Source organism: Apteryx mantelli, chromosome Z (assembly GCF_036417845.1).
Source record: "Apteryx mantelli isolate bAptMan1 chromosome Z, bAptMan1.hap1, whole genome shotgun sequence".
NCBI lineage: Eukaryota > Metazoa > Chordata > Aves > Apterygiformes > Apterygidae > Apteryx > Apteryx mantelli.
In genome coordinates this window covers 5,009,955-5,025,648 of record NC_090020.1, presented here as the reverse complement: position 1 = coordinate 5,025,648, position 15,694 = coordinate 5,009,955, and positions in this window count along the sequence as shown.

The following is a 15,694-nucleotide window of genomic DNA, read 5'->3' as shown; positions in this document are numbered from 1 at the left end:
TACGCCGTTTGCCAAGCCGGGGGGCTTTTCCAAGAGCGCGGCGGAAGGCTGCGGCGACCTCACGCCTCGCTGCGCCACTCTCTGGGCCTCGCGCGCAGCCCTACAGCTCTTCATTTCAACCACGGGAAACCCCATCCCAAAGGGCACGAAGGACGCCGCCGCCCGCGGAGCCCGCCGCGCGGGGCGGCCCCGCCAGCCGCCTCCCCGCGCCCAGCCCCCTCGGCGCGGCAGCCCCCGCCCACCGCCACGCAGAAGCCGGCGGGGCCGGGAGAGGACGGGCCGGCCTCCCCGCCGCCCTCACCCGCGGCAGGGGCCTCGGCGAGCGGCGGCGGGGCAGCCGGCGGCTCCAGCCTGCGCGCCTCCCTGTGCCGGTACTGGCAGTGCGGCCGCCGGCAGCCGCCCGCGGCGCCGTCGAAGGGGCAGGGGAAGGTCCGGAAGTAGCCGGCGGGGCGGAGCATCCCCCCTGCCGCGGGCCGCCGAGCGCGCGAGGGAAGCGAGAGCCAACGGCGACGCCGCGCCCCTCCTCGCACGCGGGCCACCGGCCGCCGGCGCCAGCGCTATTGCAGGGCGCGCGCGGCCCCGCCCCCCCGCCGGCCAATGGGAGAGCAGGGGGCGGGGCCCCGCGCCGCACCTGCCGGGGGGTGGGGCGGCGGGTGGCGGTTGGCGCGGGGAGCTGTGTGGCGCTGAGGAGGCAAAGGCCGGGGGGGAGGGGTCCTGCTGCGGAGTTGTTCGTGCCCGTCTCGTGGTGATGGTGGCACGAGGCATCTGTGGTATGAACGAGGGAATGCGGAGGGGCACGCAGCCCCTCCCTCAGCCCTTGCAGCGGGGACCCGAGCCGTGGGGAGGCAGCTTAGAGAAGGGGATGAGGCTTTCCAGTCGCTTCGCTATAATGCAGGGAGATGTGGGGTTTGGGTGTTTGCATCTGCACGGCACTCTCCGAGGGAAAAGGAGGAAACTCCTCATTTTCTCGTGACCCATTGCTTAGAATTTAAAGTCGAGTCTCTGCTTCTGACTCTGTGGCCTCAGTGCACTTTTCTTCCCTGTTTCAGAGTAGAGTCAACTGCAGAATAGTTGCTTCTTCTATCTGGGAGAGGCAAAGACAGGAATGATATTAGGGTGGGGAGGAATGAAAACAGAGAAAATAGAAAAATCGTCTGTTGAAAAAAATCTACCAAACGTACAATATAACAAAACAAGCAAAAGTCCACATGAAACAAGGGTGACAACTAGGGGAGGAATCAGGGTATTTAGTATGTCTGTTGCAGTGGGAGAGATTCCCATCAACTGTGTCTGGATTTTCTGGACATATTCTAATATGTATTTGATTTCTTTGGTATTGTGGTGGACAGTAATTAAAGTTTACTGTGTCTGATCTTTTGCGTTCCTTAATAGCTGTTTTAAGTTCATATGTTGTAACAGATGTTCAGTCAATGATCAGTTCATACCAATAGGGGTAGGGCTGATGGAGAATGTAACTGGTAGGCAATAACTGATGAGTAACAACTGGGGCTGTATAGCTAAAATCACATTCAGATAGTGTAGTAGGGTTACAAATACACAGATTAGTATTTGTAGGTAAGGTATAATTAATCAAGTCAATATATACAAAAGGACACAAAGATAATAAACATATGCAGCCACCTCCAGTATAAACAAGCACAGTCTCGCTGTTGCACGTGACCCCGCTCCTTGTTCAGGGATGCAGGCTTCGATATCTATGGATCACCACTCTTTGACTTCCCACTAAGGCCATTGTCGGTGATCCACAGGATAGACCACAGATGTGGCTTGGCGTAAGCCCAGGAATACAATGGGGTAGATTCACTCAGTGGTATCATCTGGTACAGTTAGTACGTAAGTGACAGCTAAATCCATATCTAAATCAAAGTTCACCGTGTGCCACCAGGGTTCTAATTGTCATTCTGTAGTGGCTTTATCCCAAACGATTTTATGAATTTCAGTGGGTAGAACCCTGCTCTTGCCTTCCCTTAAGATTCCAGCTACAGCTCCTTGAGCCTGTATCTAGGCCTGGTGGCAGCTCAATGCTAAGGAGACATTCCTTTGGGTTGTCCCTAAGGTATTTAGTAATAGAATGTGGTTGTCATTATTCAGATGTTCCCATAAAGGGAGGGTGTTGGTGGTTAACCACTGTCCCATTCCAAACTTAGTATGACCATAAGGGAGTGTGAAGGTTTTGCAGCGTGGTAGTCATTGTGTCTAGTTTATTAGCTAGGACTTCTGCTTCAACACTGTTAAGTAACCATCCCCAAATAGCCTGTAAGATCTCTACATGTGCGTGAGTTCTGTTGGCATATAATACAGCTATGGAGTCAAGCTAATCACCCTTCATTAGTGATGGCTGAAAAGGGGGCACACTCTGGGTTTAGTATTGATATGCTGGTCAACAGTGTCAACTCTATCCATTTTAGGGACCAGTTGGGATCTGGGAGCAATCTGTCACATATGATTTTTCCAGATCACATAGAAACCTACTTCTGTGATGATGGGGAATAAGTTGGGTGTGAGTTGGGAAAGGTAGTTGAAGAAGGAAGAGACACAGCCATTGTGGTTGTAGGAGGGAAAGTGAGAGATGGACTTGGAAGTAAGGGGTTGATTTTAAACTTGAAGGAGAGGCCTACTGGGTCTTTTGCCCAAAGGCAGACAATTTCAACAGGGTGGGAAAGGGTGAAAATTACACTACGAAGGGTTTGGCCTAGACAGATGGCATGCTGACAAGTGGTCCTCTGCTGGGCTGGTCTTTTGATTGATATGTGGCTGTTCCCCATTAAATCACTGCCAATCTTGCAACTTACAATGATGTTTTGTTCTTGGGGTATTGAGATATATTATTATTATTATCTTAAAGAAGGATCCCATACTGGGGTACTATGGAGTTCACCTTCTACCTGTATTAGTGTGGTGAGATTCCAGGTACAAGGGGTTCCCATTTGTCCCGTAAATTTATTAAACCAGGAGTCACCAGGGGTATGGATTTCCCAGCAGAAGCATGGATGAAGGTTTTGGGGATGCATGCCTTGGTAAGGGATTAGTTTACCCACTGGTCCTGGAGTCGAGGGCCAGGAGACTTTAGAGATGTATTTGAGGACTCACTGATCTTTCAAAGTGTGATGTCTCCTGTCTCCATCCATGTACACTAGGGATTTATGGGTTTGCAAAACAGGAATGTGAGTGTGAGTGCAGCCCATGAACAGATAATGACAACATATGAAGGAACATACGGTTAGTGGAAGGGTTGGTTGGTGGTTGGTCCTGCAGTGATAAATACGTAACAGGCACAAATATCATCCCAATACAATTCTTCAGAATAACAAGGCTGTAGAGGAGACGATCTGTATAAGAGAAAATAAAGTGCATTCCGTCTAGGCTACAAGCCAAGCATCAGGCAAAGTTATCTGAGGTCCTTCCTTTAAGATTCTGTCTTACAAATTCAGTCCTAACATGCCTGTAATTTGAATTGTGTGTCAAAACAACAACAAACACAGCTATCCCAAAACAGTGAGGTTGGGTCAATACCTGGGTGCACAAGTACTTACAGAACCACAGATATGAGGCAAACTTGCAGGAACCAGAGCATGGTTTCTTCAGGCGAGCTACTCGGACCAGGCAATGGGCTTGGGAAATTCCAGATTCCCCAGTTGGATCAGTCCATTTTATTCACCAAGTTGTCAAAGCACTCTCTGGATTCACCAGCTCATTGCCACCTTGTTATATCCTTCGAGGTGCTTTTCCCTCCTGGGGTTTTGAAACTCTTTGTGCATATGGACCTTTGTCACATTTTGTTATCAGGAGCATGCATATTTTGGTGATTGGGGGTGGGGAGTCCTAAATGCGTGATGACGGCATAAGGCAATGGTAGACTAGAGTTGCATTACACAGATCAAGATTGTATCACCTAGCCCTTGATTCTGAAGTAGTTAATGTTTGCCTGCAAACATTTGTTTGTGATGGAAACTTATTTTTGAGCCTCTTTCCCATCAAAATGTAAAGCTCATTCTGTTCCTTCAAGAAATTTCAAGTTACATGTTTTCAGTGAATCACAAACACTATTTTTAAAAACGTAGTTGCTCATGTTTTATACCAGCAGCATCTGAGTTTGAGATCTCAGCAATCTTTGCCACAGTCAGTGAGTTTGTATTTAATTTTGGTCTGCATTTAAGGCTTTATATGAAGGAGTACTACTATGAGTTGATTCAGCAGAAATGGATGATACATCATCCATGGAATTTTGTTGGGGCCCTTGCGGTGCTTCAGAACAATAATCTATATGAGATATAGAGCATGGAACTAACACTGTTTAGGATTAATTGCTTAGCACAACTTGCTTAGCATTAGTAGCTAAATATGCTGAAGCCTTAGGCCTCAGGCTATAGCCACTGCTTCGTGCTTTGAAGTAGTTTTACCAAGGACACTGGTGCAGCTGAGAATGATACATCCTGAGAAAGTACAGATAAGCTAGCAGAAGCCAGTGGGAACCAAGGTTAAGGGCTAGACAGCTTTGCTAAACAAGCAGCAAGGTACAAGGCATGACCGCTGCGTGCGTGATCGGTGCAATGATTGGCTACCTGTGACATAATCTGTATGAACCACAAATCAAGGGCCAGAGCGCCGAATACCTGTACTTATAAAATGGGCAAATTGCTGAATAAAGATGGAATTGAACCTGCATTCTGTGAATGCGTATGATTCATTCCCGTCACTCCCGCGGACCGTGACAGAATTTATGAAGGGTAAAGTTTTTGATTTTAAGTTGTCCGAATGTGGGCCGCTCCATACATCTGATGATGTTGTCTCACCCATTACGCTGCTTTCTGCTGCTCTAGGAACTGAAGAATTAGAAGCTCCCTTCAGATGGTGAAAGAAAGATGGACAAGCTATTCCCTGTTGTTCAGGCGAGCATCTGAGTGTATTAGAAAAATGCCTAAAACACAGAACAAAAATCATGTTATTCTAACCAGGGGAATCCCACATAATCTTAGTGGTTATCATCAGAGATGCATACAAAGTTACTACATTTTAATTTTTCAAGATTTGAACTGACAAATAGGAGTATTCATTTTATAAGGAAATTTTTTGTGTATCGACTCTTGGAAATAGTATTTTGTGTCTTTTAATAATTTCTCCCTTCAATTTCTTTTGGCGGGGGGAAGACAAGCAAATTCACTATATGTGTATGCAGCCTTTTCAAGCTTTTATCACATTTTTGCAAAGTTTTTATACTATGTGTGGCATAGCAATCTTCCTTTATTACCCCAAAACCTAAAGTCCTCTTAACATTTATTATTTGTAGGGAGGTTTTTTTACTAGCAAGAAACACACAAAATAGTAACTAATAGACGTGTATAGTACCTGAGGCCTATTGTTGTGTCTGTCTTCAGTTCATGGAGAGCTCAAAGGTGCACTAAAGGGATCTGAATACCATGGACATGGCACATGATCGGAAAACTTACCATTTTTGTGTTCTGTACTTGTAGAAAGCCACAGCACAGCATATAAGTACTAAGGAAAAGACGAGAGTTATAGATGACACAGCAAGTGTGATATTTACTTTAAAATCTTCTTGGCTTGTTTCTTGAGCTGTGTTCCTTTTAAGCAAATCAGCCTTGTCTGACACTACAACAATAAAGCACACCATGTCAGCTGTAGTCAAATAGTTAATCTCTCATGGACATACACAGAAAAGTATTATACCTATGCAATTCGCCAATCCAAATTAGCACTTCCTGATAAAAGGACTAGTTTTGCCAAAACAGGAATTCACTTATTTGTCCTTAAATTAATACAAAGCAAGGCTCTTCCAGCCTTTCTATACATGATTTGTATCTATCATAAGGGTAATTCTGACAGAAGTTTAGCAGGCTTCATGGACTGTAGAGACCTGTTACTATTTTCAGTTTCATTAGAGTACATTTTTTTCCCTAGGAGAGGATGTGGTGGTCTTCAGTATCCTTGGAAACATCAATGCTACATATTTCTGTTTTACTGTGTGTAAAACACATCCAGGTTAATGTATTGTATTCTTCCTTGGTGTTTCTCGGAAAAGTACATCACTTGGATGATAACTGGGGTCATGGAAATCAGGAACCTCATCATGTACTCTTGTTTGATGATAAGAATATTTTTTATGCAATTCAAAAAGTCCACCTCTTTCTCCACATGCTGTTTGTGGCTAATTCTTTTCCTTCAGCAAAAACAATTGGGACTATAATGTGTAAGCAGTGGACTGTACTGGAGGGATTTAAAATAATTTGTCTGCAACTGCTCTAACAGCTACACTTGATTGCATTATTTTGTTGCTTCTAATGCCTGTAAAAAGGAATGAAACTCTGAGCTGTCTTCAGTGAGTTCATTATTTCTGTCTTTTAATTCTTTAACATTTTTTTCTGCTTTTTACAGCTATGTTTCTTAGTTTGGTATGATTTGTATAGATGTAAAAAACCCTCAGTTCCTCTTGCTTTGTGTTCATTCTCTTGAGTGCATTTTGTTCTAGTAAGCAGTACCAATCAGATGAAGATTTTTTGCTAGCTGTTAGCTAGCCATTACTTTCAGAGACATTCTGTAATGAATATTCATATGTTTGGCTCTTGAACCTGAAAAAGTGTAATAAGAAATAGTAATACTCCAATATTATACAAGGAAAACCCTACATATAAGCAGTAATACCTTCTGTGATCCTATATATAGATTCACAACAAACAAAGAAACCACTTGGGATAATTTCTTTCCTTACAGTTTGCTTTGTATAAATATCTTTGGTTATTAGCCCTTTGTTAGAAAATGAAATGAGATTGGTATATTTTTCTAACTGCTCAGAAATAGAAGCAAGATAAATTATTTTGCCAGAGATTCAAAAAGCATATACGGTTGTTTCACTCATGAATCAATACAGATCAAGAACATGCCGAATTCTACCAGTGCTCCCATTTAGGTCAGTGGAACTTAACTTCATCTATATGTTTGTGAGTGAAGTTAACATCTTCCCCTGGTTGCAATAGTACTAAAAGGTAACTGGAGGTGAAAAAATATCAGATAAAGAAACTTCAGAAGGTTCCAAGGTTTTGGGATAGATGCATGTCTCCAGGCTTAAAAGTACAGATTTTCATGACTTTCTATAGCATGCTATATGGCCTTGGGTATGCTTCATCCTCTTTGGGCTTCCATTTGTCTATCTGCTAATAAGTATATGTTTCAAAAACAGGGCTTGCCTATTGATTTTCCCTTGTTCTATGATTCTTAGGTGAAAATATGACAAACTCTCTTGACTTCAAGTTTATTTTTCATTTCGTTTTTGCCCACCAAATATAGAACTGATATTGGTCTGCTTATACTACTGAGTTTGAAAAATTAAAGTTGTATTTAATTTTCTGCTGATTTCTCTATACCATACCGTCCAGAGACTGTTCTTCACTGAGAATGTTAAGATAATGGGGTCCAAATCTTGATTCTGTGAAAAAAAGAAAAAAGAAGAGCTACAAAGATTGCTTCTCAGATAGAGCAGTGAAAGAAAAATTATAAAGTTCAACATGTGAGACGAAAGGAGAGGACAGGAAGTGTGCATAGGAAGTATGCTTCACTGCTGTCAAAAGTTGAAGAGCCAGAAACATTAGAAATCAGTGAAGTTTCCTGGAAGACATGATTGGAAAATGCTAAGAGCACTTTCTGTAGAACAAAAAAAAAAGAAAAAAATGTATTTTATTCTCTTGAACTTAGCACTTCTACAGTGATTAAAAAAATGAGAACTTGAAATAGTTGTATTATGAACTTAGGAACAGCAAATGGATACCTCGTCTTGAGCTCAGTGAAACTGGGAAAATCATGCCAGATTAGCATTTCAAAACACTTCTTTTTTTTTTTGTGGGGGGGGGGATGACAGTATAGTACTAGAAACCACAATGAAAAACATGAGTTAGCTCTTACCTACTTCCTGCTGTTCCTGAGACCTCTCCTCTTCAGCTCTCTGGATGGAGAGGAATTTCACTATGAGTGGTAATAGACAAACCAGTTGAAGTTAGGCAGGGGGAATCTATTGGGGACAGAAAGTAACTACCTGTGCAGATCCCAATCTCTACATATGGATTTTAGGCAGAACTATTTTTTCAGAAGCCTTTTCTAAATTCACATTTGAATTTTGATGGCCACCTGAAGAAGGCGATGTGTCATTTGCCTGCAGGTATACTGGATGGACTGATACAGTTTTTACTTGAGGTCACTTTTTATGCTTCTCAGTAGAGAAGCTGATGAGTGTAAGGGCCAGCACAAATACATCACTTCTGGTATGCAGTAACTCACTCAGCAAAAATTACTACATAACTGTTGGAATCAATTCTCACTATCCTTAGTTGTTAAGTTTAAATTATAACAAAGATATCTTAATGGAATGATTCAGGCAGACCTGGAAACCAGCTGTAACAGTATGTACAGAATGCCTTGTTGGTTGGCAGGTACCTCTGTGTCAGCTTCACTTATTTTCCACGATGAATTCAGAGGTGGACTCTCTTTAAACAGGGACTGTAAGCCATAGCGGTGATCACAGTGGTCACCAGCGAGCACTCTGTTAAATCTAGTTGGTGAAACAACGTGGGAACCTGTGGGATCTGATTTCTCATACAAGTCAAATTATCTCTATAAATTTATTTTGTTAGAAAGCAGGAGGGCAGAAGAACCGTCATTGCCCTCTCTCATCTGTCATTCTGTTATTTTGTTTCTTAGTTTGGGACTAATTTAGAATTTCTTGGCCTAACCTCTTATCTGTGTGTTTGATTCTTACAATGGTTTTATCAGTAGCAAATGAATATGACAGGTTATAATCTGAGATGCACAACTGATGTGTACAGTCGGGCTCTTCATTCTGTCCTTTACAACTTCTTAAGCAGCTGCAAATAGCTTCTTACTGTTTAGATGGTATGTTCTGCTACTTACAATACTCCTGCAAATGCTGTGCAGTCTTCTTTAACAGGTCCTCTGCATCATAAAGTTTGTGTGCAGGTGGACTTGCAGAAACTTCTAAATGAATACATGTTAAGTTAAATTCTTACCTTTGACATACAAGTCTGGTATTTTCCAAGGACAGCAAATAGAAATTGTTAAAAAAAAACATTCACACCCAAGCAAGAGTGCTGGTTTTCCAGCTACCTAGTTGTGCTCTAACTAATTTGTGGTTCATTAAATGCAGTCATTTTTACAGACACCAACCATTCTCTTCTTTGAAAATTTGGATTGCACTATTCTGTAACTACCTAAAATATAATCGAAATATGTGTTCTGAAGGTCAGACATAATGCATTTCTTCCTTTATTTTTCAATTAATAACTGCTTTATTTCCAGTCTATAACATGCTTATAAATGAATAGCACAAATTTGGAATGTATTCAGCTCAAGGACCTTTAAGAGCAGCACAATTCCTCTCTCTTCCTCCCCCACACCTCCATCCACCCAACACATGACAGGAAGAACCATTTAGCAGAAATCTGTTCCTTACAGGGGTACTTCATAATTCCATTCTTTACCATTGCAATGCTCTGGTATAACAAATTAGTGTATTCCCAGTGGCGCCAGAAATAGAGCCAAGCTGACTCTGTCTTGGAGACGTGGTCTATTCCATTCTTTCCTGTGTCTTCTAGCAGACAGACCTTTCGTTCCTGTCCTGTCTGTAAGCACTACATGTGTTATACCATGACAGAAGAACAGGGTTCTGTTTCAAGAACATGACTAATAAGATCCCATACACATTTTCAAAGCCTTGTTCCTACAAACTCCTGGATTTGTGTTACCGTGTAAGCCATTCAACTGGCTTGTGTGGAGACAGCAACTCTGTGAGAGAATATTATGGGGGTGAATTGTGAATATCAAGTTCATGTTATATAAAAAGGGAGAATTCCATTTCACAGAACATTTGCCTGCTTGACTCTGCACTGACAGAATATCTATACTGTGGAACTTAATTTCATTTTACCGGTTTCTATAATTATCTCCTTACCTGGACTTTGTTCAACATTACTGTTTTCTTCAGCATCATCTTCTTCTTCCTCCTCCTCCAAGTGACTTTCAGGTAAAGCTGTGTTGGGTAATCCACAGAATGGAACAACTCTTTTGTAAAATGCAACATTTTTGAGAACTATATTTGCTGATGATTTGACAGGATGCAAAATGTGTTTGCTGCAACAAGCAACTCTAAAAACAGTGTTATAAATGTTACAACAGTGTTCACTTTTCTGAGGTGCTGTTACTCATTGTTTAAAGAAGATCTGAATAGTCACAGGAGACCATATTTCCAAACATGGCCTGCTTCTACCAGCTGTGTACATACATTGACATTCATTAACTGTCTCCTGCATCAGCTTCCACTTCCCTCTTATCCTCAGCCTTCAGGGTATAGCATGCCAATCACAGTATTTGTCATCATTCTTGCCAAGAAATGATATGTACTAAGAAAACCTGAGAAAACTCAGGTTTTGGAGTGTGCCACACTGGCTGCAATGGCCAGAAAGTTGACTTTCTTTTGTTTACCTTGTGAAACAAAGTTTTGTTGCCTTCCCTTTGTGACACCCTGAATCTGAGCCAGCCAGAGAAACAATACAGTGTATTTCAGTATTACTGCTTTGTAGTTCTTGTGGACCGAACTTGATCATGTAGCTGCAGGAATGAAGAAGAACCACCACTAAAAAGGTCAGGGGCAAACCTTGTATAATTCTCAATTCAACTTATTGCTCCGGTCACAGAGCTCAGAGTAGACTCTATTTTCTCCGGTTTGCTGAGCTCTAATGGTTATGTTCTGCCTGGATGTAGCATGGTTGCTGGGAATGCTGGAGAAGCCCTATGCACTTTCGCCTCCTATTCAATTTTGCACCTCCACACAGACAGAACAAGCAGTGTAGTATGTGTTTTCAAACCAACAATTCTACTAGTTCCATAGGAGGGAATGGTCTTATTAAGCTTTCTGGGGAAAAATAATTATAATTTAATTACAAAAATAACAGGAGGAAAAAATGCCTTCTGTCTCTTTCTATAACTGAACAAAAGCTCTGTAATTATTTTTACCAGCAACAGGTTTTAATTAGGACATACCTTCAGAAAGTGAAACATGCTTTCTGGGAGTCCCTGCAGAAGTTAGCAGAGATAAAAAGATAAGCCACGTTGGGTTCATAGCAAAAATGGTGCTGCTTCTGCAGACCCTGTCCCAGGTCTACATTGCTGCTTTTCTTGCTAGTGTCACATTCTGGAGTACTGTGACATCACCGTTGTATTTAGAGCTGTAGTGAGTGAGTCAGAGAAGAACATAAACTTTGCTTTGTGCAAAGACACCACAAATAATCCTGGAAGTAAAGATGACACATATTTAACATAACATAGTTATTCTTTAATCTTGCAAATGGAGCTGCAGAAGGCCATATGAATGTACAAGAAGGACTGAGAATCTCCTCTTTCCTGTAATTTCCTCAATGTTTAACTGTGCTATGGGTTGTTTTGTGGGTGAGGGTTTTTTTTTTGTCTATTTTTTAGTTTTTAATAGGTCCCATAAAAAAAAGTCCTCCCCTGCTGAAAATTCATACTGCAGCATACATCCTGTGTCAATCTACAACCATACAATTCAACACAACTTTCAGTTCTTGCCTGTTATTTTTGTTTGACTATAAGCAGTATCACTATAACCAGTTTGAACACATCTTTCTGATGGCAAGGTTTTTGTCCAAGATTTTTAAAGACTTCGTTGCTTCTAAATGCAGTATCTTTGTTTAGATAATACCAATTGCAGACTTAGAGTAACATTTGGTGTGGCTATTTTTAAATGAAAACCCTAGGAAAGATACCCTACTCCTGAATTATAGCAGTCTGTGAAACTACCTATGTGATTGTCACTGTGCCAGGGCCTCTGAAAGAGATTTCAAGGAGTGAGAATCTTCTTAGTTTATGTGGACTAAAACACAGGTGAAAAAAGATAATTAAAATCACAGAACCCTAAGTCTCTTTGGCTGGCTTTGGTGGTTTCCTCATGTGACTAACCTCTCTGGCCTGTACTACCATAACTCTAGTCCTGCATGCAACACACAGAGCCGTGCTGCCACAGAGACAAAACATGAGATCGCTCCCTCTGCTGACTACAGAAAGCAAAAAACAGTCATTCAGCTTTTCAAAAGGTAAATGAGTAAATATGTGCTGAAAAGAAAGAAAGCACTTTGCAGAATATCAGTATGAAGCAAAACCAAAGGCTGCCACTTTAATGAATACATGTTGCTACAAAATAAAAGTTCTGCAAGGGAGAAGTGGAGAGGCCAGGGAGGAACGCGAGGCGCCCTGGCAAACCTGGGCCTGCACACAGCAGTCGTTCTTGCACAGAGCGCTTAACAGAAGCGTCCCCTGGGCTTGTGTGCTGGCCCTGTTCGCCTTCCCCTTCCCTGAGAGGCAGCTCAGCGAGCAGTGGGCAGCAAGCTGACCCAGCCCCTTGCCACTGCGCAGGCAGGGGCTGTTGGCGGGGGCTGCTTAGGCCCTGCTCACCAAGGCGCCAAGCTGCCCCCACCAGCTCTCGGGGGCCAGAATGCCAGGGCCAAGCACAGGGCTGTGGCTGGGGCCATGCACACCCTGGTCCCATAGCAGAGCAGGCGCTGCCTGCTGGTGTGCGTCTGTGCAGGTTTGTAGTGGGGCTTTGGCATCGCAAGAGCCACCCCCAAAGCACCCCCCAAAGCCGTTAGGACGGCTCCTAAGACAGGGATAATTTTCTAGTAAAGCAGGAAATATGGCTTTGACTTGTTCAAAAAAGAAGTCTTGTTGGGAAATGTCATAAGCTCTGTTGGGACTGTTTTTACATAAAATCTTTCTAAATTAATGCCAAAGGATGGTCCTTATCTTCAGAAGAACACACGGGCCACAAAGCTCCTGGAAGGCTTTCTTATATTTCAGTTAGTGATCGAAAGAACCAAGGTGCGCTTGGTGCACAGCCGGTATAGGTCTCATTGGGCCAGGGTGTCAGCCCAGGAAAGCCTGGCCACATACTCGCTTTAGTGGCCCCAGCGGGTGAGCAGTTTAGGCTGCAACATGTCACAGACTTGACACTGGCTATTGACTGTTTTTGAGTGCTTGTAGACTGAGAAGGCACTGAGGTGCACTTGATGCGCAGCTGGACTGGGCATGCCAGGGTCTGCTGAGAGGCTCCAGAGAACTTCACTGAGGCTGTGAGCATTCATCAGTGGTTGTGGTGGATGAGCGTTGTGGTCTGCGGTGCATCTCAGCCGTAAATCTGATCCCGGCTTTGGTGTCCCTTGTGGTCTCCAAAAGGAAGTGCAGACGTGCCCTTTAGGTGGTAGTGGACTAGGTATGCCAGGGCTAGAGAAGGGGCCCAGGAGGATGTGACTGTGAGCACTTGTTAAGGGTTGCCATGGGTGTTGGATTTTGCCCATGCTGCGTTTGAGTGCAAAATCTGACATTTGGCCTAGTGTCTTCTTGGGTAGAGTGAAGAATCGCTGAGGTGTGCTTTGTGTGAAGCTTGATGAAGTACTGCAGGACCATTGCAGAGTCCCAAGAGAACTTGTCTGTGAGCCCTTCCTGGTTGTTGTGTTGAGTGAATGGCTTTGTCAGAACTTTCCAGCTGCAAAGCTATCAGAGAGGGAGCGCAGAGGTGCATGTGCTGTGAGGCTGGACTTGACACCTGAGAGCCAGTGCCAGGACCTAAGGGAACTTGGCTGTGAGGACTACTTAGTGGCCATGGTGAGTAAAAGCCTTCTGTCTGGAAACACTGTGGCTGTGCGGCTACCTACCAGTATGCTTAGTTACTCTTTGGCTAGAGAGAGGCAACACAGTGGTGTATTTAGTGTGGATCTGGCATAGGAATTGCTGGCCTAGATCGTCATCCCACGAGAACTTTCTGCCAACTCCTTTAAGTGTCTGTGGTAGGTGAGCAATTTGGTCTGTAGTTCATCTGAGCTTTGAATCTGATGGTTGTTGTGATGTCTGTTTTTGTAGACAGAAGCACCAAATATTCACTGGGTGTAGGTCTGATATCAGCCTGCCAGAGCCAGTGCAGGGGCCCGAGAAAACTTGGCTGTGAGTACTTCCTAGTGATTGTGGTGAGTGAATGGCTTTGCCAGAAGAATGTTTTGGTCTAAGGCCGCTGCAGTAAATCTGGTTAGCCTTTGGCTAGAGAGAGGCATCACAAAGGTGTATTTGGAGCGTGTGTCTAGAATAAGCATTGCAGGGCCAGAGTAACAGCCCCAGAGATCTTTAGGGCTAGCTCTTTTTAGTGTCTTTTTTGAGTGAGCAAGTTTGCCTGTAGTGTGTTTCAGCTCCTAATCTGACTGCTGGCAAATCTGCAGTCCCTAAAAGGCACAGGTTAGCGTATCTGCACTGTAACACTCCAGAGAACCCTCATCTCGCTATAAGCCTAATTCATACCAACCTTCACATCATTCAACTTTGTTTCCGCGCTCTCTTCAGCAACAGACCAAATATACCTCTAACAATGTAAGATGACAAGTGACAGGGAGTCCCATGGTGTGCTATACTCCAGAAGTGACAGTTGTGCTCTGACTAGGTCCATAAATGTACCACAGTGGATCCAATATTGCTTTGACAAAGGTTTCTCAGCTCATCGGCAGAAATAAAATTTCACTTGCCAGTATGTGAGGCTGCTGGTACGTGTTTGTCTCAGATGACACAGTATGATTCTCCACTCATCTCAGAGCCCATAAGGCCATTTTTAATGCTTATACTCATAACAGTGCAGAACTTCCATGTTCTGACTGGCGTGTGCTTTCTGGAACAGAAGTGGAGAAGAGTGCATGCATGTGTGATTTGGCCAGTGATTTTCCAGCAACAAGAGTGTCATTTGCGGTTTTAGATATATCTGCTACTGATTTTTCTGGAATGACCACACCCTTGCTCTGCCAGCTAAGTCATTCTGACTTCTTGTGCAGAGATATGACTAAAATCCATATTGCTTTTGCACTGCTTCTCTGCCTTTCTCTGGGCCAGAGTTAATTCATGCACTACCAGGCATGCAAGTTATGTTTACAGAAAGCTTCTGTTTTCTTGAAAGTGTTGCTATCAAAGAGACAAAAGCTTCATAGCTAAGAAATTGGAAGCTTTTGACTGTAAACTTTCAGCTGCTGAGAAAGGAAGAAGAAAATCTCCGTGGTTTTTCAGATGAACCTTTTCTATTAAAAATTCTGGTGGCATTTGCTTTTCCTATTTTTTGGTGAAAACTTTGTGCACAAAATTGAGGCCATTTTAAAACTTAATTACTGAGGCCTCCTCTGAGCTGGGCTGAGGGGTCTTGAAATCTTGATATTCTTGTTCTATTTATAGCCAGCAATTTTGCAAGAAGCAACCCACTCCAGAATCTCAAGTGATTATTTCTGACATTGTCAGTGTCTTTTAGGAGCCTTCAGGGAAGAAGGTGTGAGAAGAGTCTGTGAAAGCTTTGACCTTACTGGATTTTAAGAATGAATCAATACTATCTTAGGTGACTGAGGAAATAGAAGAAAGGTAATGAGATACTTAATACTCTGCAGATGTTATACAAATCCAAGAATGCACATCTGCTTTAAAATGTCTGCATCTGGAAACCTCTAAGTATGTTCACTAGTAGTATGCTCTTTGGTCCCAAAATCCATGTTCAGGTTCAAAAGCACAGGATGTTTAATCAAGCACATGTTTTAAGATAAACTCCCCTTTCCAGTTCAATGAT